This window comes from Equus caballus, chromosome 4, assembly GCF_041296265.1.
Source record: "Equus caballus isolate H_3958 breed thoroughbred chromosome 4, TB-T2T, whole genome shotgun sequence".
NCBI lineage: Eukaryota > Metazoa > Chordata > Mammalia > Perissodactyla > Equidae > Equus > Equus caballus.
This window is the reverse complement of record NC_091687.1, coordinates 60,075,571-60,102,870: the sequence shown is the minus strand read 5'-3', so window position 1 is coordinate 60,102,870 and position 27,300 is coordinate 60,075,571. Positions and strand designations below refer to the sequence as shown.

The 27,300-nt window shown below is 40.5% G+C and overlaps 2 long non-coding RNA genes across 3 annotated transcripts in view; one reads left to right on the top strand and one right to left on the bottom strand.

The window, feature by feature from the left end:
• LOC111773087 (uncharacterized) overlaps positions 1-13,072 on the top strand; it is a 70,470-nt gene extending 57,398 nt beyond the window's left edge. For both annotated transcript variants that reach the window (XR_011437882.1, XR_002807285.2), the window contains exon 6: positions 10,529-13,072. This is a non-coding gene — a long non-coding RNA (uncharacterized lncRNA). The remainder of the gene's footprint in view (positions 1-10,528) is intronic.
• A 4,012-nt stretch (positions 13,073-17,084) lies between these two features.
• On the bottom strand, positions 17,085-26,014 carry LOC138923771 (uncharacterized). The gene is made up of 3 exons (XR_011437881.1): positions 25,927-26,014; positions 24,688-24,828; positions 17,085-17,402 (listed from the first exon to the last, which is right to left on the bottom strand). It is a non-coding gene; the product is annotated as an uncharacterized lncRNA (long non-coding RNA).
• Positions 26,015-27,300: the final 1,286 nt, after the last annotated feature.

Sequence of the window (27,300 nt, the reverse complement as noted above, 5' to 3'; positions counted from 1 at the left end):
TATGAGAGAAAAGGCATCAGAATCATAGCAACGTTAGCTCTAATATACTAATTAAAAAGGCCACATCTTCACCCATCATTTTCTGAGAGAAAAATAACTCTTGGTTCTTTAATCCAAAGTAGTCATATTATTTTCCTATAATATGAAAACTTTCCTGATATACCTTCTCTCCCCACCCCCATCAATCCATATCCACACAACATCCAGAAAAATCTTCTTTTTTGTTTTTAAACAGAAGCAAGATTTGTTCAGTAATCAAATATTTACTGAGCACATACTATGCGCTGTGAATGCTTCTAAGTGCTCAGAGATATGATACATACCGGTAAGCAAATCAAGAAAAGTTGGGACACATCAGAAACAAAGCAGACCCTCTCCTTTGTGGAGGGAAGAAAGGTAATCAGCACAATACATAAGTGAATTACATAGTATTTTAGAGGATGATGTGTGCTATATAGGGGAGAAGAATAAATAAAGCAGGGTACGGGTGATCAGAAGTGAGGGATGCAGTTTTAAACAGTGTGATCAGGATAGGCTTCAACGAGAAGGTGACATCCGAGAAAAGATGTGAAGGACCCAGGTGGTAGTGGAGACAGGATGGAGTTGCCATCAGCTGAGATGAGGAAGGCTGCGTGCAGAGCAGATCTGCGGTACGAGATGGACATCTCAGTTTTAGACACGTTGAATTTAAGATATCTAGCAAACGTTTGAGAAGACATGATGTTGAAGAAGCAGCAGAACGTGTGCATCAGGAATTCAGTTGACAGGTCTGCACAGCAGATAACGGTTTGTGAGTCATGGCCTCTAGACGGTATTTAAAGCCATGGGATTGGATGAGATCTCTTATGGGCGTGAGTGCAGTTAGAGAAAAAAGGGGACCAAGGTCCTAGAACTGACCTGTTCCAGCTGTAATAAGTTGGAGAGAAGAGGAATCAGTGCAGGGGATGAGAAGATGTAGCCAATGAGGTAGGAGGGAAACCAAGAGGTTGAGGTGACCTGGAAGCCAACTGAGGAAAGTGTCTTAAGGAGCAGAGAATGAGCGCCGCTACTGATTGACAAATAGGCGAGAACTTAGAACTGGTCATTGGATTTAGCAACAGTGAGGTCACTGGTGACTGGACAAGAACGGTTTTCATGAATTGTTAGGGAAAGAAGCCTGATTGGAGCGAGTTTGGGAGTAGGAAGAGACTAATGGCAGCTCCTTTGAGGATTTTTGTGCAAGAGTGGGAAAACAATTAGAGTGTATCGGGGCGGGGGGGGGGCGGTCTTCTTTTTTAAGGTGGGAAAATAACAATACATTTGTATAATGATGGAGATGGTCAAGTAGAGAAATAAAAGTGGATAATGTAGGAGAAAGGACACAATTGCTGGAATGATGTCCTTGAGTATAAATGGAGGGATTCATTTTATAGTGTGTGCTTTTAGAACACGTCCATAAATATTTTGACACACCTCCCTTAAAAGCAGGAGTCTAATTTTTCCTCCCCTTGAATGTGGGCTGGACTTAATGACTTGCTTTTAACAAAGAGAATGATGGTGCGTGACTTCCGAGACGAGGTCATAAAAGGCATTGTAGCTTCCCTCTTGCTCTCTCTTGGAACACTCCTCCTTGGGGAAACTAGCTGCCATGCTGTAAGGACTCTCAAGCAACCCCATGGAGAGGCCCATGCGGAGAAGAACTGAGGTCTCCAACCAACAGTGGCGTGAGTGAGCCATCTTGGAGGCAGATCCTCCAGGACCAGCCAATCCTCCAAGGACTGCAGCCCAAGCCGACACCTTGACCATGACCTCACGAGCTAGAACTACCTAACTAAGTGGCTCCTTAATTTCTGACCCACAGAAACTGCAAGATAATAAATGCTTATTGTTTTAAGCCATTAAGTTTTAGGGGTAATTTGTTATGCAGCAAGAAATGGCTAATACAGATGGACAGTTCTTTTCTAGCAACAGGCAAGAAGGCAGAGTATATGAGTACAGAGGCTGTGGTAGGTGAGTTGATGTGGAGTAAGAAATTTGTGGAGCTTCTCCTCAAATTGCTTTAATTTTCTCAGTGACACAGGAAGCAGGTGCAACAACCATGTGAGTGAGCAGGCTCGACAACTGAGTAAGGACAGGAGAGGAGGAGGTGTTGGAGGCTTGAGGGGAGAGGAAAAGTTGTGAAATTGTTGTATTGGGCAAGCGAGAGGGCAGATGGAATGGACCAGAGAAATGTGGTAGGATTGTAGGCAGTGTTACGGATGCAGAGGGAGTCCTGCGTGCAGTCATGAAATAAAATGAGACCAGCCAGCATGGTTATGTGTTCTGCTTCAGCCAGATTCAACTGCATTCATGCAGAAACACAGAGCAAGGGGAGAACTGAGTTGAACCAGTGATGCAGTTTTGCCAAGCGAGTACTATGAATAACGCGAAATAGGGTGAGGTGTTTGCAAGGGAGTGATTATAAAAATCAGGCTAGTTGCCTTCTTAAAAATCATTTTCAATCTTCTGCTTCTGGAAAGATGCAATAGATATACTTTGTCCCCTTCCTCTTGCCAAGTTGTTTCATGCTTGGGTCTTAATTTATAAAGGCGACTGAATGACAACATGGAGAGGTCAATGCCATTGAAAACAAAGTTTACTGTTACTCACAGTTTCCCTAGAAACAGGAGAGACAGCTTGTTACACAGGGTCACAGGAAGAATACCAGGTTTTGGTCAGAAAGTAGAAGCAGAAGTGAGGGGAGAGCCTAGGCCAGAAGTCTTTATTGGGGTTTCTGAGGGAAAGGCAAGGTGGGACAGTGTAAACACTTTAGGGCTGGCCAGTTTGAAAAACTGCAGGGGTCTTTGGGCTATAGTGGTGATCTCCAGTTGTCTGGCACTAGTCTGGGATGATTAGGGGAGAGAAATACTGCCTCCTGCGTACCAGGAGAGAGAAGGTATAGCTCTGGATTGGTTAGTTTGCATTTCAAAGGCATGCTCCTGGTTGAGTCCTTTGCTGTGTCTAAGAATTGGCTAGCCCAAGGAAGGACAGTCTCTCTCCAGCCAGAAAGGTGTTTTTAAGATGTCAAAATATTATAATATAAAGGAAATTAAGAAACATGCCTAATACACAAGTACAACTAAAATGCCAGAACATTATATGTAACACAAACACAAAAAGACTCTGAAAAGTGGAGAGAAGAAAGCAGGTGGGCAAGGGATCTCAGGACCCAAGGAATGAACTTGTGGTGAGTTTTCTGGGTTTTCCTTTCACCTCATACATCTCAGACTTGGAGCCAGCATCTGGAAATGCCAAAAACAGGAGCAGACGAAACAAGTCCCAACAAAACCCTGCTCTTTCTAGTAAAAGGATCAGGAAAAAGACAAAAGCCTTTAGACAGTACCTACTCTTCTTTAGCAAAACACCACAGAAACAAAACTGTGACTTCCATCCCACCCACACCAGCAAAGGCCAAGTGGGAGCCTAGACTTCCACCCTCATGAAGCCGTAACAAGGCAGCTCACCATCCCTGCTGGGGTGGGGTCAGAGGAGGCCAAGTAGAGACTTAGGACTTTCATCGCCCCCAGCCAGCAATGAGGCCCACTCTTTTTGCAACATTTGTGGAGACCACTTAGGGGGCCTACACTTCCACCTCTGCCCAGCAGTAATGAGATGGCTCTCCCTGTCCCCACTGGAGTGACCTCAGAGAGGCCTAGTGGAGAGTAAGGACTTTTACCATCATCCAATGGTAGGAACGCTCTCCCCACTGCAGTGTCAGTGGAGACCACATGGGGAACCAGAATTCCCATTCCCACCCAGCAGGAGTAGTAAACACCCCCTCTTCCTTTAGGGTAGCCCACTTAAGCACTCATATATTAATAATTACATTGAATGTAAACAGTCTAAATACACCAATTAAAAGATAGAGATAGGCAAAGTGGATTAAAAAACACAACCCAACAAATGCTGTCTGTAAGAAACTCACTTCAAATATAAAAATATAGGCAAGTAAAAGGATGGAAAAAGACATACCATGCAAACATTAATCAAAGGAAAGCAGGTGTGGCTATATTAATATCAGATAAAGTAGAATCCAGAGTAAAGAAAATTACCAGAGAAAGAGAGTGATATTATATAATGATAAAAGGGTTAATCCTCCAAGAAAACATAGTAATCATAAGTATGTATGCACCAAACAACAGATCTGCAAAATAAATCAAGTAAAAACTCATAGGACTGAAAAGAGAACTAGACAAATCCATAATTATAGTTGGAGGCTTCACTACACCTCTCAACAATTGACAGAATAACTAGATGGAAAATCAGTAAGGATATAGAACTCTGACAATAACATCAAGCAACAGGATTGAAGCAACATTTATAGAACACCCTGCTCAACAATAGCAGTGTCCGTGGGACACATACAAAGATAGAGCACATCTTGGACCATAAAACAAATCTTAACAAATTTAAAATAATTAAAATCACATAGAATGTGTTTATTTGTTGGAATAAAAATAGAAATCAATCAGAAAAATAACAGGAAAATCTCTAAATACTTGAAAACTAAACAAAATACTTCTAAATAATCCATGGATCAAAGAGAAAGTCTCAAGGGAAATTTAAAAAATACATTGAACTGGGGGCTGGCCTGGTGGTATAGTGGTTAAGTTCATGTGCTCTGCTTTGGTGGCCCAGGGTTTGCAGGTTTGAATCCTGGGCAGAGACCCACACATCGCTCATCAAACCATGCTGTGGTAGCATCCTACATACCAAAAAAATTAAAAAATAGAGGAATATTGGCACGGATGTTAGCTCAGGGACAATCCTCCTCAAGCAAGAAGAGGAAGATTGGCAACAGATGTTAGCTCAGGGCCAATCTTCCTCACCAAAAAACCGTGCCCCACCGCCCCACAAAAAAACATTGAACTGAATGAAAATGAAAATACAATACAACATAAAAAAATATGTGGGACACAGCTAAAGCAGTACTGAGAGGGAAATTTATAATACTAAATGCATGCATTTAAAAAAAAAAGAAGTCTAAAATCCATAATCTAAGTCCCACCTCAAGAACCTAGAAAAAGAAGAGCAAAATAAATTCAAACCAGCATAAGGAATAAATGATAAAGATTAGAGTAGAAATTAATGAAATTGAAAATAAAAAATAGTAAAAAATCAATGAAACAACTGGTTCTTTGAAAATATCAATAAAATTGGCAAATCTCTTGCAAAAATTGACCAAAAAAGAGAGAAGACACAATTACCAATATCAGTAAGGAAACAGGGCACATCACTATAGAGCTTGCACACACCGAAAAGATAACAGGGGAATATCACGAACAACTTTACACACATAAATTTTACAACTTAGACAAAATAAACCATTTCTCAAAAACCACAAACTAACACAACTTACCCAATGTGAAGTAGGTAATTTGCATAGCCCCATAAGTATTATGGAAATTGAATTGTAATTTAAAAACTCTCCAAGACAAAATCTCTAGACCCAGATGGTTTTACTGGAGAATTCTACCATAGATTTAAAGAATAATTAACAGCAAATTCTACATAATCTCTTTCCAAAAATAGAGACGGAAAAACTTCCCAATTCATTTTTTGAAGCTAGCATTAATTTGCTATCAAAACCAAAGATAATACAAAAAGGAAAAGTTACAGACCAATATCCCTCATGAATATAGATGTAAAAATCTTTAAACATTAGCAAATAGAATTTAATAACATATAAAAGAATTATACACCATAACCAAGTGAGATTTATTCTAGGGCACAAGACTGATTCGATATTTGAAAATAAATCAGTGTGATCCACCATATTAACAGGCTAAAGAAGAAAAATCACATGATCATATCGCTTAATGTAGAAAATGTATTCAACAAAATTCAACACCATTCGTGATAAAATCTCTCAGAAAAATTGGAATAGAGGAGACTTTCATCAACACGACAAAGAGCACTTCGAAAAAAATCTACAGCCAATATCATACTTAGTGTTAAAAGACTAATTGCTTTCTCCCTATGATCAGGAACTAAGCAAGGATGTTCTCACTCACCACTCTTATTCACCATAGTGCTGGAAGTTCTGGCTGGTGCAAAAGGCAAGAAAAAGAAATAAAATCTTATAAACTGGAAAGAAAAAATAAAACTTTCCCTATTTGCAAAGAACATGATAGTCTACATAGAAAAATCCCAAGGAATCTATTGAATTTCCTAAAACTAATAAGTGAGTTCAGCAATGTTGCAGAATATAAGATAAACACTTAAAAATTCCACTAAATTTCAATATACTACCAATGAATCTGTAGACACTGAAATTAAAACTCCAATACCGTTCACAATTGCTCAAAAGCAAAAATGAAATACTTAGATGTAAATCTAAGATAACATATATAGAACTTTGATGAAAACTACAAAATGCTGATGAAAGAAATAAAAAAAATAAATGGAGAGACATATGTTGTTTATGGATTGAAAAACTCAACATAATAAAGATATCAATTCTCCCCACATTAACATACAGTTAAACCCAATTTCTACCAAAATTCCAGCAAGATTTTTTGAAGATATCAACTAGATTGTTCAAAAATTAAATAAAAAACAAAAGGAAATAGAACAGTTCAAATAATCTTGAAAAAGAATAATGAAGTGGGAGGAACCAATCTATCCAATTTCAAGACTTATTAGATAGCCACATTAATCAAGACTATGTGGTCTGGGTGAAGGGACAGGCACGTAAATCAATGGAACAGATAGGGCACCCAGGAGAAGACAAATACGCCCAATGATTTTTGATAAAAGTACAAAAGCAATTAAATGGAGGAAAGATGCTTTTTTCAACAAATGGAGCAATTGGAGATCCATAAGCAAAACAATATGCCTCACCATAAATCTCACCCCTTACACAAAAAAATTAACTCAAAATGGATAACAGACTTAAATGCACAACTTAAAATTATCATGCTTTAAGAAAATGTAGGAGAAAATCTTCAGGATCTTGGGCTGGACAAAGAGTCGTAAACTTGACACCAACATCACAATCCATGAAAGGAAAAATTGATAATTGAATTTCATAAAAATTAGAAGTTTTACTTTGTGAAAGGCCCTGTTAAGAAATGAAAAGAAAAGCTCCAGAGTGGGGAACATATTTGTGAACCACATATCCGACAAAGGATTAGAATCTAAAATATATAAAGTATTCTCAAAACTCAAGAGTAAAAGAGCCAACAAACCAATTAGAACATGAGCAAAAGACATGAAGAGATATTTCTCTGAAGAGGATGTACAGGTGGCCAATAAGCATATGAAAAAGTGCTTAACATCATTAGCCATTCAGAATTGTAAATTAAAACCATATTGAGATATTACTACATACCTATCAGAATGGCTAACTTAAAAAAATTAGTGACAACGCTAAATCTGGTGAGGATGCAGAGAAATTGAACTGCTCATACATTGCTGGTGGGAAAGTAAAATGGAGCCCCGACTCTGGAAAACAGTGTGACAGTTTCTTGAAAAACTAAAAGTGCATCTACCTTTGACCCATCAATTGTACTCCTGTGTATTTATCCCAGCAAAATAAGGACACACGAAGCCTGTACACGAATGTTTATAGAAGCTTTGTTTGTAATAGACCAAAATTGGAAACAACCCAGATGTCCTTCAATGGGTGATAGGCTAAACTGTGGTACCTCCTACCACGGAATATTGCTCAGCAATAAAAAGGAATAAGCTATCAATACATACAACATACTGGATGACTCTCCAGAGAATTATCCTGAGTGAAAAAAGCCAACCCCAAAAGGCTACATACTATGTGAGTCCATTTATATAACCCCTTGAAATCATAAACTCATAAAAGTCGATTACAGATTAGTAGTTGCCAGGAGTTAAGTATGGAGGGTTGGGGGAGAATGTGAGTGGAGAGTGGGTGTGGCTATAAAAGGGCAACATGAGGAATCCTTGTGGTGATGGAAATGTTCTGGATCTTGACCCTATCCATGACAATATCCTGGTTGTGATATTGCTCAATAGATTTGCAAGATGTCACCATTTGGGAGAAAACTGGGTAAAGTGTGTACATTATCTCTCTATTATTTCTTACAACTGCATGTGAATTTATATTTACCCCTCAAAATAAAACATTTATTAAAACAGTTATTTCTTTACTTCCTGTTGCTTTTAAAATGAAATGCAAATTTATTACTGTGGCCCACAGGGGTCCGTGTGATCCTGTCCTTTGCCTAACTTTCCAACTTTTTGTCACACTACTTTTCTCTTTCTTACTTGAGCCATGTGACTGCTTTACTCTCCTTTACTTACATCAAGCTATTTCCTACCCCTGCTCCTTGAATTTACTATTTCCTCTGCCTGGAAATGCTCTCTCTCCAGCTGTTTGCATGGCTCCTCTTTCTGATCCTGCAGGGCTCAGTTCAAATACCATCTGCTTAAAGCAGCCATCCCTTACCTGCAAAGCACACGCACAGTCAGGGACAGCAGGTAAGCCCTGCAGCCAGGCTGCTTGGGGCTGAATCACAGCACTTACACCCAATAGCTGTTAGACCTTGGACGCCATACTTGACATCTCTGTGTCTGTTTTCCCATCTCTAAAATGGGCACATCCGATTTGTTCCTCCTTCCCAAAGGTGCTCTAAGGATTAAATGGGTCAACATTGGCAAATCATTTAAACTAGTACCTGGAATGTGCTAAAGCCCACACAGGTGTTATTTATTACTATCTAAATGACCCCCCCCTCCCCAGTTACTCTCTATCTCACTGGTTCTTAAAAGGCATCCCTGTACCAGCAGCATCCCCATTGCCTGGGACCTTGTGAGAAATGAGAATTTTCAGGCTGCACCACAGACCCCTGAAACTCTGGGGGCGGCGGCAGCAACCTGTGTTTCCACAAATCCTCCGGGTGGTTCTGATCCACGCTCGCTCGAGTGTGAGTGCCTCTGGCTTATCTCATCTTCCTATTTACTTCCTTCATAGACCGCAGTTAGACATTATCTTGTTTATTTATTTACATAATTAACGCCAGTGTCTCCTGCCACGCAAGCATTCCATGAGGCTGAGCTCGTCAACCTTGTTCACTCCTGCATCCTCAACTGCTAGCATAGTATCTAGCACAAAGTAAGCACTGAGAAAGTAGTAAGGAATAAATGAATGAATGAATAAATGAAACTGGCCATGGTCATGTATTTAAATAACTGAACTGATTGATGCTGACTCCAGGCTGGGCTTGGCCCCCCAGGGACACCCTAATTCCTTGTCTTAACTCAGCAGCCTCAAGTTTCCCATATAGTGCAGCAAGACGGAAGTCCCCAGCATGTGAAAAGCCTGACTTCCAAACCGCACTCTAGATACAAATATGGCCCTGGCAGAACAAAGGATTCTTTGTGCATGGAAGTGGGTGCACCCCCTTCCCATCGTACCGTGTGGGCCACCTCATTAGTTTTCTTGTGATGGTCAGCGGACTGCTTTCCAGAATGACAGCAGCTCACCCTCTCTCTGTGGCTTTTAGTGGCTATGGCTGGTGAAGAGGCCCCTTCTCTCCAGTTTGGAGGGAGCCTTTTTTCACCTTGGGTTGAATGGAGGGAAGATTCAGGGCATTCGTGTGCACACTCCTTCTGGTGATACTAGCCTCCCAGCTTTTCTTCCACCCTTCTGACCAGTCCACCTCTGTCTCCTCTGGGGGCTTCACGTCCTCCGTTTCTCTCTGCCTCAGCGCTAGTGGTTTTCAGGACTGTCACTTCCCTTTACAGGTGCATTCCTTGCATGGCCCTCCTCTCTCCACAGTAGGCTTTCCAATTCAGTTCCCAAAGGAACCTCAGGGCAGCGTGTCCAAGACTAAATGATTTATCTTTCCTTTCCCTCTTCCTTGTCATTCTAAGTCTTATATTGGTTAGTGGCATTACCATCTACCTTGTTACTCAAGGTAGAAATTGTGGGGCCACTCTTTGTTCCTCCCTTTATCTCACTTCCTGTATCTTATCAGTGTCCTAGTCCTTAAATTGTACTCCTTTGTCATGCCACATGTCACCCCCTTTCCTCTCCTCCAGTGCTGCTCGGGGTTGCAGTGTTGCACCACGTAACAGCCCTGCTTCAAAGCTTCAAGCATCTCACCTAGACTGTTTTAGTCCTCTGATATCTTTGTTACTGGCCTTAGATCTCTATACATCCTCCACACAACCACACTACAATTAAATAATTTTTTGGAATGCAAATTTGGCCCCTTTTGCTGTATTGCTTAATATTATTTCAAAGCTCTCGTGTTAGAGAATATGTACAAATCCCTCAGCATGCTATACTAGGTCCTTCATTACCAATACAGATACCTCCACCTCTGTACCTTGCTTCGAAACCTGGACAACCTCCATACCAACCCCTACCATCCTTAGTTTTCCAGTCTTTTTCTGATCATACTCTCTTCTCAGATACCAAGGTAGAAATGAACATGCTCTCCTTTAAGTCCATCAGTATCAGTCACGTTTTGCTGCAGGACCAACTCCAAATCAGAACAACCAACACCCATCTCTTGCTCTTTTACAGGAGTGCCGAGGGTGGGCTGCGGCTCTGCTCCAGGCTCCAGGTTGCCTTCAGGTTTCCTCCACATGACTGTCTTCCTTCAGGACCCAGGCGGAAGGAGCAGCAATCCTGGGACGTGCTCCTCTTGTCGCAGGGGTCAGAAGTGCAAGTGAGAGGCCTCGCAGAACCGGGGTTGGCTTTGAAGCTTCTGCTCACATTTCAGAACATCTACGCAGTAAATGATTCACATTCCATTCTTCATGAAACCCTTGTGACCATGGGATCTGATGGTGGATTCGGCTTTAGAGATAAAGATGCTGGGACAAACTTCAGAACCATTAGATCAACCCATATCGGCTTATTGCATCAATTACAATGGACACATATTTGCATATGCTTCCAGTTACGACTTATTGAAGGGACATGAATTTTATAATCCCCAAAAGAAAAATTATGCTTTCTTGCATGATACAGCTGAAAAACCAAAACTCAGGAACAAGAAGTAGTGGCTGGAGATGTCTGGGTTATGTGGAGTTGTTTTCTCTCCATTCTGCCTGTCTCTGTATGAATTTGGATTCTAGTTTTGGTGGGTTGTCAGCCATGCACATAGATTTCAACCCCTGGAGGAAACGATGTGATTGTTCAGCAGTCAAGAGCCCAGCCAGCTGCAGTGACTGCCCACCTCCATTCCACTGCCTGCTACAGATTTCTTCTGTAACTCTAAGGGGATTGAAATTGTTATAGAAGTTAGATGCATGTGGGTGACTGCCAGGTATTTTGCAGTGCTTCATTCAGCAATGTATGTATTAGAAAACATTGAGAAACAGTCCATGAGCCCTGTACTGTAATTTGTAATGAAATATTTTGAAGACTGAAACAAAGGAAAAACTTGGCTAAAGCAAGTTGTGTGGCCAAGCCAACATCAGTGATGTAGGAAGTTTACTGGTTCTAGAGAAGGACAGATTGAATATCTGGGAAAAATCATACAATTTACCCCACTTCCCAACACCTGGTACATATTTTCATTATAGCCCCCAGACGCCTTTGTTTAGCTATCTTTCTGCTCTAGACTTTACATTTCTGAGAGTAGGGTCTGATTTGTTCTTTTACACCTTGCCAGGCCTTAGTATAGTTGCTGAATGGGTGAATTAAAGAATGAATTAATGAATCAACCCAAGAATTTAAGATGGAAAAGGCAGGAAGAAGATTGAGGTGGTTGAACCAATGAGTTCAGCATCAAGCTCACAGGCTAAATATATCCTCAGTACTGTCCTGGTAATGGAACTGTCATTTTTAATATGGTGACTGAGAGCTAATGTGTTCTGCGTTCTATACCATCAACGTAGAATCACTCTTTTGGAAAAGGGACAGATTTTACTTTTTAGAGCAGTTTTAGGTTCACAGCAAAACTGAGGGGAAGGTACAGAAATTTCCCATTTACTCCCTACCCCTACTCATGCATAGCTTCCCATTATCAACATCCCCCACCAGAGTGGCACATTGATTACAATTGATGAACCTACATGAACACATCCAAAGTCCAAAGTTTACATCAGGGTTTACTCTTGGTGTTGTACAGCCTACGGTTTTGGATAAACGAATAATATGTATCCATCAGTATAATATCATGTGAAATAGTTTCACTGCCCTAAAAGTCCTCTGCACTCCACCTATTCATCTCACTTTCCCCGAACCCCTGGCAACCACTGATCTTTTTTCTTTTAAAGATTGGCACCTGAGCTAACAACTGTTGCCAATCTTTCTTTTTTTCCTTTTTCTTCCCCAAACCCCCCAGTAGATAATAGTTGTATACTTCAGTTGTGAGTCACTGATCTTTTTATTGGCTCCATAGTTTTGCCTTTTCCAGATGTCATATAGTTGGAACCATACAGTATGTAGCCTTTTCAGATTGGCTTCTTTCACTTAATAATATGCATTTAATTTTTTTCCATGTCTTTTCATGCTCATTTCTTTCTAGCACTGAACAATATTCCACTGTCTGGCTGTACCACAGTTTATTTACCCATTCACCTACTGAAGAACATCTTAATTGCTTCCAGGGTTTGGCAATTATGAATAAAGCTGCTATAAACATCCATGTGCAGGTTTATGTGTGGACATAAGTTTTCAGCTCATTTGGGTAAATACCAATGAGTGTGATTGCTGGATCGTATGGTAAGAGTATGTTTACCTTTGTAAGAAACTACCAAACTGTCTTCCACAGTAACTGTACCATCTTGCATTCCCACCAGCAGTGAATGAGCGTTCCTGTTGCTCCACATCCCTGCTAACATTTTGTATTGTCAGTGTCCTGGATTTTGGTCATTTTAATAAATGTGTAGTGGTATCTTTTAGTTGTTTTTTTGCATTTCCCTGATGACATATGATGTGGAGAATCTTTCCATGTGCTTATTTGCCATCTGTATATCTTCTTTGGTAAGGTGTCTGTTAAGGTCTTTGGTCCATTTTTTAACTAGGTTATTTATTTTCTTATTATTAGCCCCATGTAAATTTTTGATTGACTGATTACTTTGATCTTAAATTTTCTCAAATATTAAATATAAATACTGAAAGATTCAGAGTTGGCTTTCTTACTTCCAGAAGCTGTCATTAAGGAAGACTAAGTAGTTGTAAAATATAGATAGCCACAGAACTTAAAAATAACAGGAAGAATGGAAAGATAGATGAGGGCAGAGCTTTTTAGACTCAAAAATGTTCTTGAACCTCTGAAGCTGCAAAATTTTTGTTTTGTTTTTGAGGGAGATTGGCCCTGAGCTAACATCTGTTGCCAATCTTCCTTTTTTTTTTCCTCCCCAAAGCCCCAGTAAATAGCTGTATATCCTAGTTGGAGGTCATTCTAGTTCTTCTATGTGGGATGCGGCCACAGCATGGCTTGATGAGGAGTACACGGGTCTGTGTCCAGGATGCAAACCAGCGAACCCAGGGCCACTGAAGCAGAGTATGCAAACTTAACCACTTGGCCATGGGGCTGGCCCCCTGAAGTTGCAAAATTTTCAGTGTGTATACATGTCTAGAGAAATAGATTATAGTTTTGCATCAGAGTCTTAAAGGAATTTTTTAAATCACAAAAGGTTAAATAACCCATCGTTGCTGAGAGAAGGTAGAAGAAACGCCATTTTTATTTACTCCCAGGTGATAGCATTAACAACAATTCATTGAACACATTTTGTGGTTGGCACTGTTCAAAGCACTTTCAAAGATATTCTCATTTAATTTTCCAAACAACTATGTCATTATCTTTAATTTACAAATTAGGAGACTCAGATTTAGAAAGTCCTATTAACTGTTCCAGGTCATGTGCGTAGGAGGTGCCCGAGAGAGATGCCCAAAGCTGCCCTCTTAACCATTATCCCTTTAGTCCTCAGCTTAATTTTACTTTACTCCTCTCTGTCTTTATTAACAATTTTGGTTAAAAAATAGCTTTTAAATTTAGCTCTCTGGCAGTCACAAACTGGCCAGGTCTCAGATTTCTGGCAGGACAACCCAGTTTGCATGTCATAAATATAACTGAAGACATATCTAGACACTTAGATTCATTTTCATCATTGTGCAATCTTACTAATGGATTGGCCTCAGATTCCAAGTGGAAAAGTTGTGGTGCCTCACCTAATTGGCAGGCTTTTTCCAAGTCCTGCTCAACTATTGAATTCAGCTCATCAGGTTAATGAAAAGCAAATTTGCAGCACCCCTGCTAATGTAAAGCACTCTAGCAGCAATAAATTTGTATGAAATTTATCAGTTCTTATTTACATTGTTGCAAACCTCTAGAAAGGGTCCCCCATATTATGGGAATTCACTTGCTGAGGGTAACACTGACAATCTGTTCCATTTCCAGAGCTCCTCTTTCAGTGAGATATTTCAATGAAGACATTAAATTGATTGTACCAAACGTGATGAGTGACAGGTCATATTGTGTGTGCACTGGAGCGGGTGTTGGGTTTAGGGTCTTCCCGAACCTAACGGTAAATCAGTGTTGGGCACTTTCGCTGGATAATTCAGCTTCTCCACCCACTTTTCACCTCAGAGTGGTCACTGTGCACATTTGGCATTTACATTTGCAAAGTGCCTCTGACCTCCAAATGTCACTGTGGATGCGGGCACATTTTACGATTGCTAGTTCAAAAGTGGAGAGATTGACAGAGCTGTAGAGGGCAGAGTGGCTATCCAGGGGGCGGGGGGCACCTTCAAAGCAGTCATTGTGGTCATTCCTCTGACATTAGTGTCTTCAGATGTCTCTCATTTGTTCCCTTTCCCCTTTTCCTTTTCTGTTTTTCGCCTTTTATGCTTCCCAATAATACCCCACAAATGTGACTTAAATTACAGGAAGCAGCACATGGCATAGTGCTTAAGAGAAGGGGCTCTGGAGTCAGACAGACCCAGCCCTGCTGAAGTGACCTTGGACAAAAAACTCACCTGTAAAATGGGGCTAATAGGGCATCCCTTACAGAACTGGTGTGAGGATTTTAATTTACTTAGATCGTATGTGTATAATGCCTGTTATAGTTTTTGTTACCATCATCAGAAACAAAACTATATAAGGCAGAATACAATTCAGGGGTTACCTCTGTGGTATAGCCCATAGGCCGTGCGATTTTTATTAAAGGAGAAATGAGTGAGGTCTGGAGCAACCTGGGGTGTCTTCAGGGCCTGGGGGAACTTAACCTAGTTGCAAAGGGTGACAGGATTTGGATAAGCAGATAGGAAGGGGAAGGAACTGTGTGACTGTGGTGGTTTTAAACACGTCTGTGAATTGTTGTACTTGTCTTCCATAAAAGTCGGGTTTAATTCCCCTCACCTTGAAAGTGGGCTGGCCTTGATGCCTTGCTTCTAATGAGTAGAATGTGGTGGAAATGAGCCTGTGTGACTTCTGATACTAAATTAGAAAAAGTGATACCATTTGTCTGTTGCCCTATCTATCTATCACCTTTAGAGCACTGAGCTTCCTTGTCAGAAGTCAGGCTACCCTGAAGCTCTCATGTGGGGAGAGCACAGAGAGTGAGAGACGCATGCCCAAGGAGCCCCAGCTGTTCCAGCCTTTCCAGCTCTAGCATCAGATAGGTGAGCGAGCCTTCAGCTAATTCCAGTCCTAGCCTCCATCTGACAGTAACTGTGTGAGAGATCCTGAGCAAGCACTGCCTAGCTGACCCCAGTCAACTGGTAGAACTCTGAGAGATAATAATAAAATGCTATTTGAAGCCACTAAATTTGGGAGTAATTTTTTACTCACCCATAGTAACTGGAACAATAATCAAAGGCGTTAGAACACTTATAAACCAAAGCAAATTTACAAAGTAAACGACAAAACTACAAAGCCAGTGATGGTCGGTTTAAATAGGTTAATTTATTTTGATGTGTTGCAGTAGCCAAATTGTTGCTTACGTCTTTAAAAGGTGAATGCTACAGTGCAAGCTTTTGGCAGACTGATACATGCGCATCATGTGGGGACCACTCTCCCACCACACTGCTCCATGCCAGCTCCCGGGAAACCTTGCTGATATGGAGCACTGTGACATCTGGCCTTCATGCGGTGCTGGCATATCATCGTGTCCTTTTCCTGCCTCTGTTCTTTTCACATCAGCCTAACACAATTAAAGATGGTTCTCCTTGATGCCAATATGATCCTAAGTATAGACAAGAAACCAGGCACCAACACTGAGTGTCAGCACTCAATTATAAGGGGTCATCCAAAGAACCCAGATTTTTAAAAATATTTTTCTTTTTAGATTAACACGAAAATGAAAATACAAAATTTAAGAATTGTTGTAGGGGATTACCCACCACATGGAAGGTTTTAGGGAGCTTGGCTGGACCAGAAGCCAGAAGGGATATATACTCAGGTAGCTTTAAGCAAAATCTTTAGCTGGAGTGGAGTGGAGTTATGGATGGCTCTGGAAACCAGCCTCTAGAATCCAACTATTAATTTGTAGTCATTTTTGGTTCTTGACCCGAGGAGTGACATGATATACGCTCTATTTCAAGATTCATCTCACAGTTGTATGTGTATGATGAATTAGACAAAGGTGAGGCTGGAGTCAGGAAGACTGGCGAACAGTCTCTTATACTATACTAATCCTAGCACTTAAAAAAACCAGTGTTCACCAAGTTCCCACAGAGGATGTGGTACTCTACTGGGCTCTCTGAAAAATACGGTCGAGACTGTGAACTGGATTTAGTTTCAGCGCTCGGGGATTTACAGTGTTCTTCCTTCTGTTCCTGCTTGTCACTGATAAATGATACAACCTTGGTCGAACCAGGCATGTCTCAGCACCTCTGAGTCTTCATCTATCAAACAAGGGGTAATAATATATATGTTCTACCCGTGTTATAAATATTAAATATTATACATCTACGAAATCTTCAAGAAGCTTCAAGCCTTCTCAGGATAGAATGAGTTTATACTTTTTGGAGTACGCTTAAGCATTAGATCAATCTTATAAGAGAGCATTTAAGCTATTATAAAAAAGAGATATTGTTACTTTCTTTATTGTACAACCCATATTGTAACACCAGTAATAGAAATTTTGAAAATGAATAAAAGACCTCATTATTCCACAGCTACCAGATATCAACTTTTTATTTTCCATATTTCTTGCTAGTTCTTATTCTTATACATACATACATTTACAATGTAGAGTGTGGATGTATTGTTACATTTTGCTTTTTTCACACAAACATAGCATATTCATGTTATTCTATACTCTTCATAATTATAATTTTATAATAGTCATAATACTATAATTATACAATTTATAATATATCAGATTGATATACCACAATTTACTTAACTAGCATCTCTCGTTTGAAGCACATCTATTGACGTAACATGCTTTCTTCTTCCTTTCTTTCTTTCCTCCCATCCTTCCTCTCTTCTTTCCTTCTAGCATGGAAGAGGAAAAAAAGGCAGACTATAAAGCACCGGCAATGGAATTATTGAGACAAAAAGAATAATGTTTTTATTTCTTTTAAAATCATTTATTGAGCTCTTTCAAAGTGGGGAGATATTATGTGTTTTAGAAAAGGCAAACTGTGGAGTCTGATTGAAAACCCTGCACAGACAGGATTCAATTAGTAGACCCCATTCACTGAAATTCTTCATTTCTGACGCTTGGTTTTCTTGGTCTTAGAGGCAGGGAAGAAAGCAGGAGATGCTTTCCGAGTCCACTCTGAAGCTCTTTTGAGGAGTACTACTTGGAAATATGAGTTTGTTGACCGAGTTAAGCAAATGGGTGATTGAATCACCGTGACAGAGGTATGATTTAGAGTAAGGGCAGCTTCAGCCCCTCCACGACGTCAAACGGACATCAGTTTGAGAAAATCTTCAATCCTAGTCAGACGAGGTTAAGCTGGTGTATTAATTTTCAGGTAGTTCTCCGATTTAGAAATGACCCGAGGTTTATCTGCCTGCTTGCATTAATCACTTAGGGACAGCTGCTGGCAGCACAGGGCTGGAACCGGGGATGCCAGTCGTCTCAGAGAACAAGTAAACAAGGTTACGGTGCCAGGCAATAAGCTTCAGCAGGAGCAATATTATCCTGCTCACCCAAACTTTTTTTATATATATAGTCACATTATTGAAGATCAGGAGCTATTATCTGGCACTTGCAAAGTCTGAGGCTTTGATAGTCCGAAGTCCCTGAACTCTCTGCCACACAGACTACTGAATGGCCAACAGAGAGTTCCAACATGATCATGATGCAGCAAATTGGCTTCTGCGGGCCGTGGTTCCAGTACTTACGGAACTGTTTCGTAAACAGTATAAATATTAACTTTGTCTATTGCATGCCAAGCCAGGGTTGGGTAATAGTGAAACAATAATGACAGTCGCTGAAAGCTAGATTTACTCAGGTAAATGATAAAAGGATTTCAGTTTTGTTACTTGCTTTTGATGGGCATATGGAAATGTCTGCCTGGAGGAAGCAGCAGACAGGCCCATCAGCTCTCTAAATACATTGATTCTCAACCTTGGCTGACTTCAGAATTCCCCAAATACAGAAAATTAAGCCCTACCCACATCAATTGGGTTTGGAATTTCTGTGTATACATGGGGTGGATATGAGGGGACTTCTGGAATGTGGAATCCCCAACCAGAATCGAGGATCACCATTCTCACACGATAGCAAAAAGTATCTGAGGTGTAGATTTAAATACAATTAATGCTGATTGTTACCTATATATGCACATTGGTTGTTTATTGTCATCAACGTTATTATTGTTCACAGAAATCCTGCCCCTTGCATTCTGAACACTAGCTCATTATCTGTGGCTTCCAATGTTTGTTTTTCCTAGTTTCTCCCGAACCACAATGCAAATTTGGACAGGCACAACCTATCATCTCATCTACAGCACTAGATACAGTATCATTTAGTTACCTCGAAAATTCTGACTCCTCATTGGATAAGGGAAAAGTACAACCTTCGCCGAAGATGGAAGCCACAAGTGGAGCTCCCATAGCTCAGAGAGACTGGAGGGGCTCCAGAAAAAGCTGGTAGGAAGACTTTGAAAATCATAGCTATTAGAATGGAAGGGACCGTGGGATCTCTTCATCTTATGGGTGAGAGAATTAAGAACAGAGAGGCTGGAACTTGTTCAAGATCACACACAGTCAGTGGGATAGTTCAGTCTGGAACTCAGGTCTCCCAGTTCCCCGTACCCACAAGGAGGGGGGCAGGCACTTTAAGGAAAAGCAGGGCGGGCATCCTCTCCCTCTTCCACCAGAGCAGCTTTGCTGAAATCGCTTTTACATAAGAGCCTTTGAGAACCACAGCATAGCAGAGCATACTGACGGTTCTGGTTTCAGTCGCCATATTTTTTGCAGGTTCTGCTAATCCAACAGAATTATTTACAGAGCATTTAGCAGAGAAGTTTCCAGTTTTTTATAAAACACACACACACACACCCCTTTAGAGACTCTAGCAAACCCTGCCTCTAGAGATCAATTGCTCCAATTCACTCTATCCCTTTAACCTGAAAAAGGGCCAAAGATCACTGGGTCTTGGACAATCTGAAATGTAAGAAGTTAACCTTTTTATGCCTCTGTGCAAGGACGTTTTTCTGGGTTTTACAACAAACACTTGCTTTTTCAGTGCACGACCTCTGCAAAACTCTTTTTTCAGATTATGTATAGATATGCAAATTTCTAGCCATAACCTTCCTGAAAACAAAAACAATCATAGCAATTTTCCATGTATTTATGCAGTCTGCAAGGATCATATCATTTAATTCTCACAAGAACCCAGTTATACTGGCTCCGTTTTACAGATGAAGTAACTGAGAGGCTGGATTCTTTGCCTACATCGAATATCTAATGAGAAAGAGACTTGGACCCAGATTGCTCTGATTCCAAAGCTGAGGCCTCAACTACTAAGACCAAAGCATGCCTCATCCCATAAACAAATTATTATAAATTCATTTTTTTTGGCTGAGGCATATAAAAATCACCGTTTTCTTTTTAGGTCATTTTCAAATAGGAGGCATTTCTGCCCCACCTCTTATTTATCTGAAGAAACAAGGACAGAGAACTACTTCAAGAGGAGCTAGAATTGCCATGAGCCAGCAGATGGAAGTCAAACCCAGAGCACAGGAAAGAGGTAAGGCCCCAGAGATATGGATGCGGGGACCACTAGCATCTGCTATATTATTTATTCAATATTATATGCACTGTGTTAGGCAGTATAGCTACAAAGTTAAATAAGAATGGGCTTTCTGTCTTGGAGGAACTCACAGTCTTGTGGGGAAGCCAGATTTATAAATGGAAAATTTCAATATAATATGAGAAATACCCAATTAGCATGATGCACAGGGCACGTTTTGAGCACAGAGATGAGTCAATGAATACAGCCTGGGAGGAAGGGATGGCCAGAGAAGCCTACTTCGAGGGCAGGACCCATACGTTAAGCATGGAAGGAGGGGGAGCTAGCCGGACAGAGAAGATGGCTGAGGAGCAGGTGGGGAAAGGTACTGCAGACAGAAGAAATTGCACAAAGGATTGTGGAAAGTCTAGAACACCACAGAGTGCAAGGGAATTGTGAGCAGATCCCAAGGGAATATGTGAGCAGAGCGTGAGATAGGAGGGAGGATGGTGAGTTCACGCCCAGCCTTATATGTTATGCTGAGTTTGGAATTCTTTGTAGACACTGCGAAGTCATTTAAGAGTCTTAAATTCATGAGTGACATGATCAGATTTGCATTTTAGGTCAATCACCCTGACTGGCTATCAGCTGTTTCCTGCTATTACCAGTGACTCTGAAACATGTGACATTCTCCCATGAGTTTATCCAGTGGTTATGAGCAATTACTGGCCAGGTTTTTTCCTACTCAAGAAAGCACATTAGACAAAGTAAGGGAGAAGACATTGTTACAGGGATGTGTAGATTGAAAAACTGGCCAAAGTCCTCCACCCCTCCCTTAATCCACATTCTTTATAAACTGACTTTGCTGCTTCTCATGGAGTCTTTTCCCCCATGCTTTGAATCTGGATGGACTTTGACCCTTCCTTTGGCCATTAGAATGAAGTAAAATTGACTGTGTGCCAAAGCCACACCTAGACCTCAAGAGGCCATGCACATTTCTGCTCTCTCTCCTGGATCCTGACTCCCATATGTGAACAGACCTCGCTAGCTTCCTGCAGGATGAGAGACCATGTATACCAGTCCTGAGTCAGCCCTGCTGTCCAGCTGGAGCCCCAGATATGAGGAGCCCAGCCTAGGGGTGACTTTAGCTGACTCATGAAGCTGACTCACAAACACATGAAGGAGCCCAGTCAAGAACAGAAGTACCTAGGAACCCAGCCCAAATTTCTGACCCTCCATGAGCTATTTAGCTTATTTATTAACGGTTATTGTTTCAAGCTACGAAGTTTTGGGGTGGTTGGTTATCCTACAAAAACTAATAGGAAGGTGAGATAACTTTGTATCTGCTCTAATCTATCAAAGAGTAAGTCATTTATAAGCCTTGGCATTTTATAAGTAACAAAGTACATTGAACATATTGGGATGTTGCAACACAATGGCAAAGCATGATAAAGAGCTGTATTTCTCCAAGTGTGCCCTTGAAAGGCTTCTGTTTCAGGGAAGATAGAGCAGATATAATTTTCCCCGCTCCTCTGACAAGTACAACTAAAAATCCTGGAAGCTATATATAAAACAAACACAACTTGGAAAGGTGGAGAGAAAAGGCAGACCAGCTAGGGAGTATGGGACCTCAGGAACGACGCAACGGTGAATTTCCTAGAGCTCCTTTTGCCTCGTGTATCTCAGGTTTGCAGCTGAAGAAGCCAGCCATCTGGAAATGCCAACAGACATGGATCAAAAGATCCCAACAAAACTTGCCCTCTCTAGTCAAAGCTCCAGGAAAAGGGCAACCTAGCACAACAGAAAACTTCTAGACAATAACCACTCTCTTCCAGCCAATAGCATAGGAAAAACTGTGGCCCTACTCCCACCCCCACCAGTAAAGGCTGTGGGGGAACCTAGACTTTGATTCTTTAGAGGCTGTAATGAGGCAACTTAACATCCCTTCCGGGGTGGTGTCAGAGAAGGACAAGCAGGGAGCTGGAACTGCCATCTCCACCCAGCAGAAATGAGGAGCTCCCTCCCTGGGTGTCGATGCAAGCTGAGTGGGAAACACAGACTTCTATCTGCACCTGGCAAATGAGGCAGCATCCCCTACTGCCCAAGCTGGACCAGGGCCAGAAAGAGCCTGTAACAGAAGGTTAAATAAGATCCAGAGTCTCATAACATAATACCAAAATATCCAAGTTTCAAAAGAAAATCAGTCATCATATCAAGAATCAGGAAGATTGCAAGTGAAACGAAAAAAGAAACACCAGGATGACAGAAATGGTAGATTCACCAGACAAAGATTTTAAATCAGCCTGAACTAAAGAAGCCTGACTTACAGCTTGTCAAACATACACTGTACATCTGCATTAACCATTAAAGAATGCATTAAACATTATCTCAAAGCAAGAGAATGCACTCTTTGAAGATAAGAATCCCTAAGTCCTCTTCTACGATGCCATGCCGCTCTTGGGTAACGTATCAAGTAACGCCCATATCAGTACTCCCGAAGATAAGTTTCCTTTTCCGGACATCAGGTCACATTGACCTGCTAATTTGCAACAGAATGTCTCTTTGAAACTTTGATGAACATGTATCCTGGGCATGTTTGATGTATGTTCTTTGTTCTAAAAAGGTATAAAACTGTACCAAAAACAATTCTTCTCCAGAACATTCTTCTTTTGTGGAGACTGCCTTCCTGGATTATAGTCCTCATCCTGGCTCAAGTAAAATTCACTTTCTCTCTCTTACATATAGAATGGTTATTTGTTATTTGCTTCAACAAGAGTAAAGGGATATCAGATTGGAAAACAATGAGCAGAACCTCAGGGACCTATAGGGCTATAACAAATGATAAAACATTTGTATCATCACCTGTGCTTCCAACAGACTGGCTATAGATTGAAGATTCCCAAGACCCTCTCCTCAGGTTTGATTAATTTGCTAGAGTGGTCCATAGAAGTCAGAGAAACAGCTTTGTTACAGATCACTGGTTTCATATAAAAGGATATAACTCAGTAACAGCCAGATGGAAGAGATGCATGGGGCAAGGTATGTGGTAAGGGGTGCAGAGCTTCCATGGTTTCTGAGCATGCCACTCTCCTAGCATCTCCACCTGTTCCCTGACCTGGAAGTTCTCTGAACCCTGTCCTTTTGGGTTTTTACAGAGGCTTCATTACATAGGCATGATTGATTAAATCACTGGCCATTGGCAGTTGATTCAACCTCCAGCCCCCTCTCCTCCCTAGGGGTCAGGGAGTGGAGCTGAAAGTTCCAATCCTCTAACGAAATGGGTGGCTCCACTGGCAAGCAGCCCCCATCCTTAGGTGACCAAGGGGCATTCCCAAAGTCACCTCATTAACATAACAAAAGACACCTTTATTGGGTCTCACACTTAGGGTTTCAGGAGCTCTGTGCCAGGAAGGGGAGGAAGACCAAATATATATTTCTTATTATAAATCACAATATCACAGTGAGGCTGAAAAAGTACCCAAAAAATAATGATTGAAAACTTTCCAAATTTCGCAAGAGACATAAACCTATAGACCTGAAAAGCTGAGCAAGCCCTGAAAAAGATAAAACCAAAAGAAATCCATGCCAAAGACACATCATAATTACACTGCTGACAGCTAAATACAAAGATGAAAATCTTGAAATCAGAGGAAAATGACACCTTATCTATAGGGAGAAAACAATTAGAATATAGTGAATTTCTTATCAGAAATCATGGAGGCCAGGAAAAAAGTGGCACTTTGTTTTTCAAATGCTGAAAGAACTGTCATCTGGAATCCTAAACCCAGGGAAAACATCATTGGGAAGTCGGACTTTATCAAAGTTAAAAACTTTTGGTCTATGAAAGACCCTGTTGAAAGTATGAAAAGACAAGAAACAGAGTGGGAGAACATGTCTGAAACCATATATACAACAAAGAACTAGCATCTAGAATAACTAAATAACTTGAGATTTGAGCTTAAAAAATCCAATTAAGATGTGGGCAAAAGACATGGAGAGAGATTTCACTGAAGAAGATATTCAGATGGTACATAAGCACAAGAAAAGACGTTCAGCATCATTAGCCATTGGGAAATGTCAATTAAAACCAAAGTGAAATGCCTGTACACGTCCATCAGAATGTCTAAACCAAAAAATAGTGACAACACCAAATGCTGGGAAGGCTGTGGAGAGCCTAGATCACTCATATGTAGCTAATGAGAAGGGAAAATGTGCAGCCACTTGGGAAAAGTTTGGCTTAAAGAGAGGGTGGGTGGAAGAGAAGTGGGTGTGGCTGTAGAAATTCAGCAGGATGGATTCTTGAGGTGAGGTACATGTATCTTGGCTGTGTCAATGCCCTGTCCTGGATGCCATATTGTCCTATAGTTTTGCAAGAGGTTATCATTGGGGAAAACTGGCTAAAGGACCTGTGGCATCTCTCTGTATTATTTCTTACAACTGCATCTGAATCTGCAATTATCTCAAAACAAAATTCAATTAAAAATAAGTTTGTCCTTGAAATGTCAGTACTGAGTAACGTTAATGAGTTTCTACCTGAAAAATAATTTCTGTGATTAAATAAGTTTGGCAAACGCTGGGATCAATAAAGCTTACCAGGTTCCTTTACGACGGGCCTCCCCAGAGCCTGGCATTTGCATTTTCCATCATGAGTAATCTGCCCTAATGTCAGAAGATTCCTAATAAGGCTGCTGTGAGGATGAAACGAGATGATCCACATAAAAGAGCATATAGTACCTGAAACAAATGGTAAAATTATCATTATTATTATTTTATTCACATTTTACCATAAACTTGCCACATTGGTCTTATTACAGTAACTTTAAAAAATAGTGAGATTGAGGTTTAGAGAAGTTAAATAATTTGAAAGGACACAGCCGGTAAGAGGCAGAGCCAGGATTCGATCTCAGGTCTGACTCCCAAATATCTGCTATTAATTTTGCAATATTCCGTCAAAAAGTATGATTCAAGAATGAAACAAAAGTAAAAATTAAAAAGTAAGGGATAAACTAGGAAAATGTTTACAATGATGTCACTTTCACTTTCAACAGTTTTCATTTATTACTATGTAAAGGGCTTCCTAAATCAATAATAAACTTTCTTAATAGAATAATGGGCAAATTATCAATACACTCACTCATGATTGTGGCCAAAAGACATCTAAAAGTGTTCAGACTCAAACTGTAATAAAAAAAAAAATCCTCTTAAATAGACAAAATGCCATTTCTCTTTATTTTTTTCCAAATTGAGAAAATCTTACAGCCACACTTAACGGCTGTGGTGAAATAGGCAATTTCAAACAGCTGTTGTCATCATTACTAGCATAATTCTGGTGGCAGACAATTTGCCTTAAAATTCTTATTTTTTGACCCGGTTATTTAATTTCTAGGAAAGAATAAAATTAATTACAAATTTAAAAAATGCATCAGATACATATACAAAGATTTATCTTCAAGAATCTTAATATCTGTCAGTATGGGATAGTTAAAAGAATGGGATATTCATATGATTGTAGTCATTCACGACCATGTTTTAGAAAAGTAATGACATGGGGAAATGTATATATTTTTAAGTGAAAAAAGCAGAAAACCAATTTTATAAAAGCAAAATATGCATGTGTGTATATATATGCATATTTGAAGAAAATACATCAAAAGGTGAAGGGTGTCTCTCTCTGGGCTGAGGATATCATGAATGATGCTTATTTTCTTTACTATAATTTCCAAAGTCTCTACAATAATAATTCAGAAAAAAGTAGCAATCAACTACTTCCTAGAGTTGTTGAAATTCAAAACTTTGATGTGAGCGCTATCAAGTCCATGTTTGAATCAATACCTTAGAGCTGGAGCCTGGAATCCTCGAAGGAGAGTTGGGAGAGCTCCTGGTCAGGGTGCTGTACTCCCAGGGTCATGGCGGAGCTAAGGGTGGAAAAAGAAAGCAGGACCTCAGCAGAAATTCCCTCCCATACTCGGATGTTAGTCAGCAGCCAGGATGAAATGTGAGAGGACTTGCATTTGGCTCCCTCCACATATCCCTCCCCAGCTCCGTCTGTTCGCTCTACCACTGACACACTCTGCAATTCCATGGGCACCAGGTTAGAAGTGTGTGTTGAATACCAGATGACTGTCAAAAGTATTTTTTGGCCAATTTGTTGAAAGCACTAATAATAAAATAGAATAGTATTGACGACATTATTTGATAGCCAGAGTGTGCCATTGTCCCGTACTGAACGTTATTTAGATCTTTTAAAGTGTAGGGATGCTATGCTTTCTTATTTTCTGTGTAAATTGCCCAGTTCATTGAGTGTGCAACAGATTATTTAGTGATTGGTGCTGAACAGGCATCTTAAACTTAACTTGTTTACAGATCTCTTGGTTTCTTCTACCAAATCTGTTCTTCTCCCAGTTTTCACCATCTCAGTAAAATACGCCACAATTAGCCATTTGTTTAACTTCCAATCTACAAGTTGTTCTTGCTTCTTTACTTTCCTACACCTCTGACCCCTTGTGGTATCAACTCTGCTCCCGAAATATATTCAGAGACCACCCACTTCTTTCTATCTATATTATAACCGGTTAATCCAAGCAGACCAAGTGTGTCTGAACTGATGCACTTTTCCTTTTGAACAGGTCTCTCTGCTTCCACTCCTGCCCCTTATAACATCTGCCTGGCAACCCAAGTGATGTTTTACAAACGGAAATCGGACCACCTCAGGTCTTTATTTAAAACCTGTCGGTGGCTTTCCAAGACACTTAGAATAAAATCCAAACGTTGGCGTTAGATTCTCTGTCTTTGATTTCATCAGGTGCCACTCTCCCCAGTAAACCCACTTCCACTTCTTACTGGTCCCCATCGATGCCAAACTTGTTCCTACCTGGGACCTTTGTCCTAGCTCATCTCTCTACAACACTTTCCCCCCCAGACCTTTCTGTCATTCACTCCTTAGTTCAAATATCACCTCTTCATTAACTACCCAATTAAAAGTCACTCTCTATCACTTCACCCTGTTCTACTTGCTTCATAGCACCTACCATTCTTCAATAATATTTTCTTTAGTTGCTTAATATGTCTCCTCTAACTACACGTAAGCCCCATGGAGCAGGAATCTAGTCTGTCTTGTATCCTACACACCTGGAATTGTGACTGGCAGGTTAAATATTTATTGAATGAATGAAAATGTATTTAATCATATAAACTATAGATATTCTT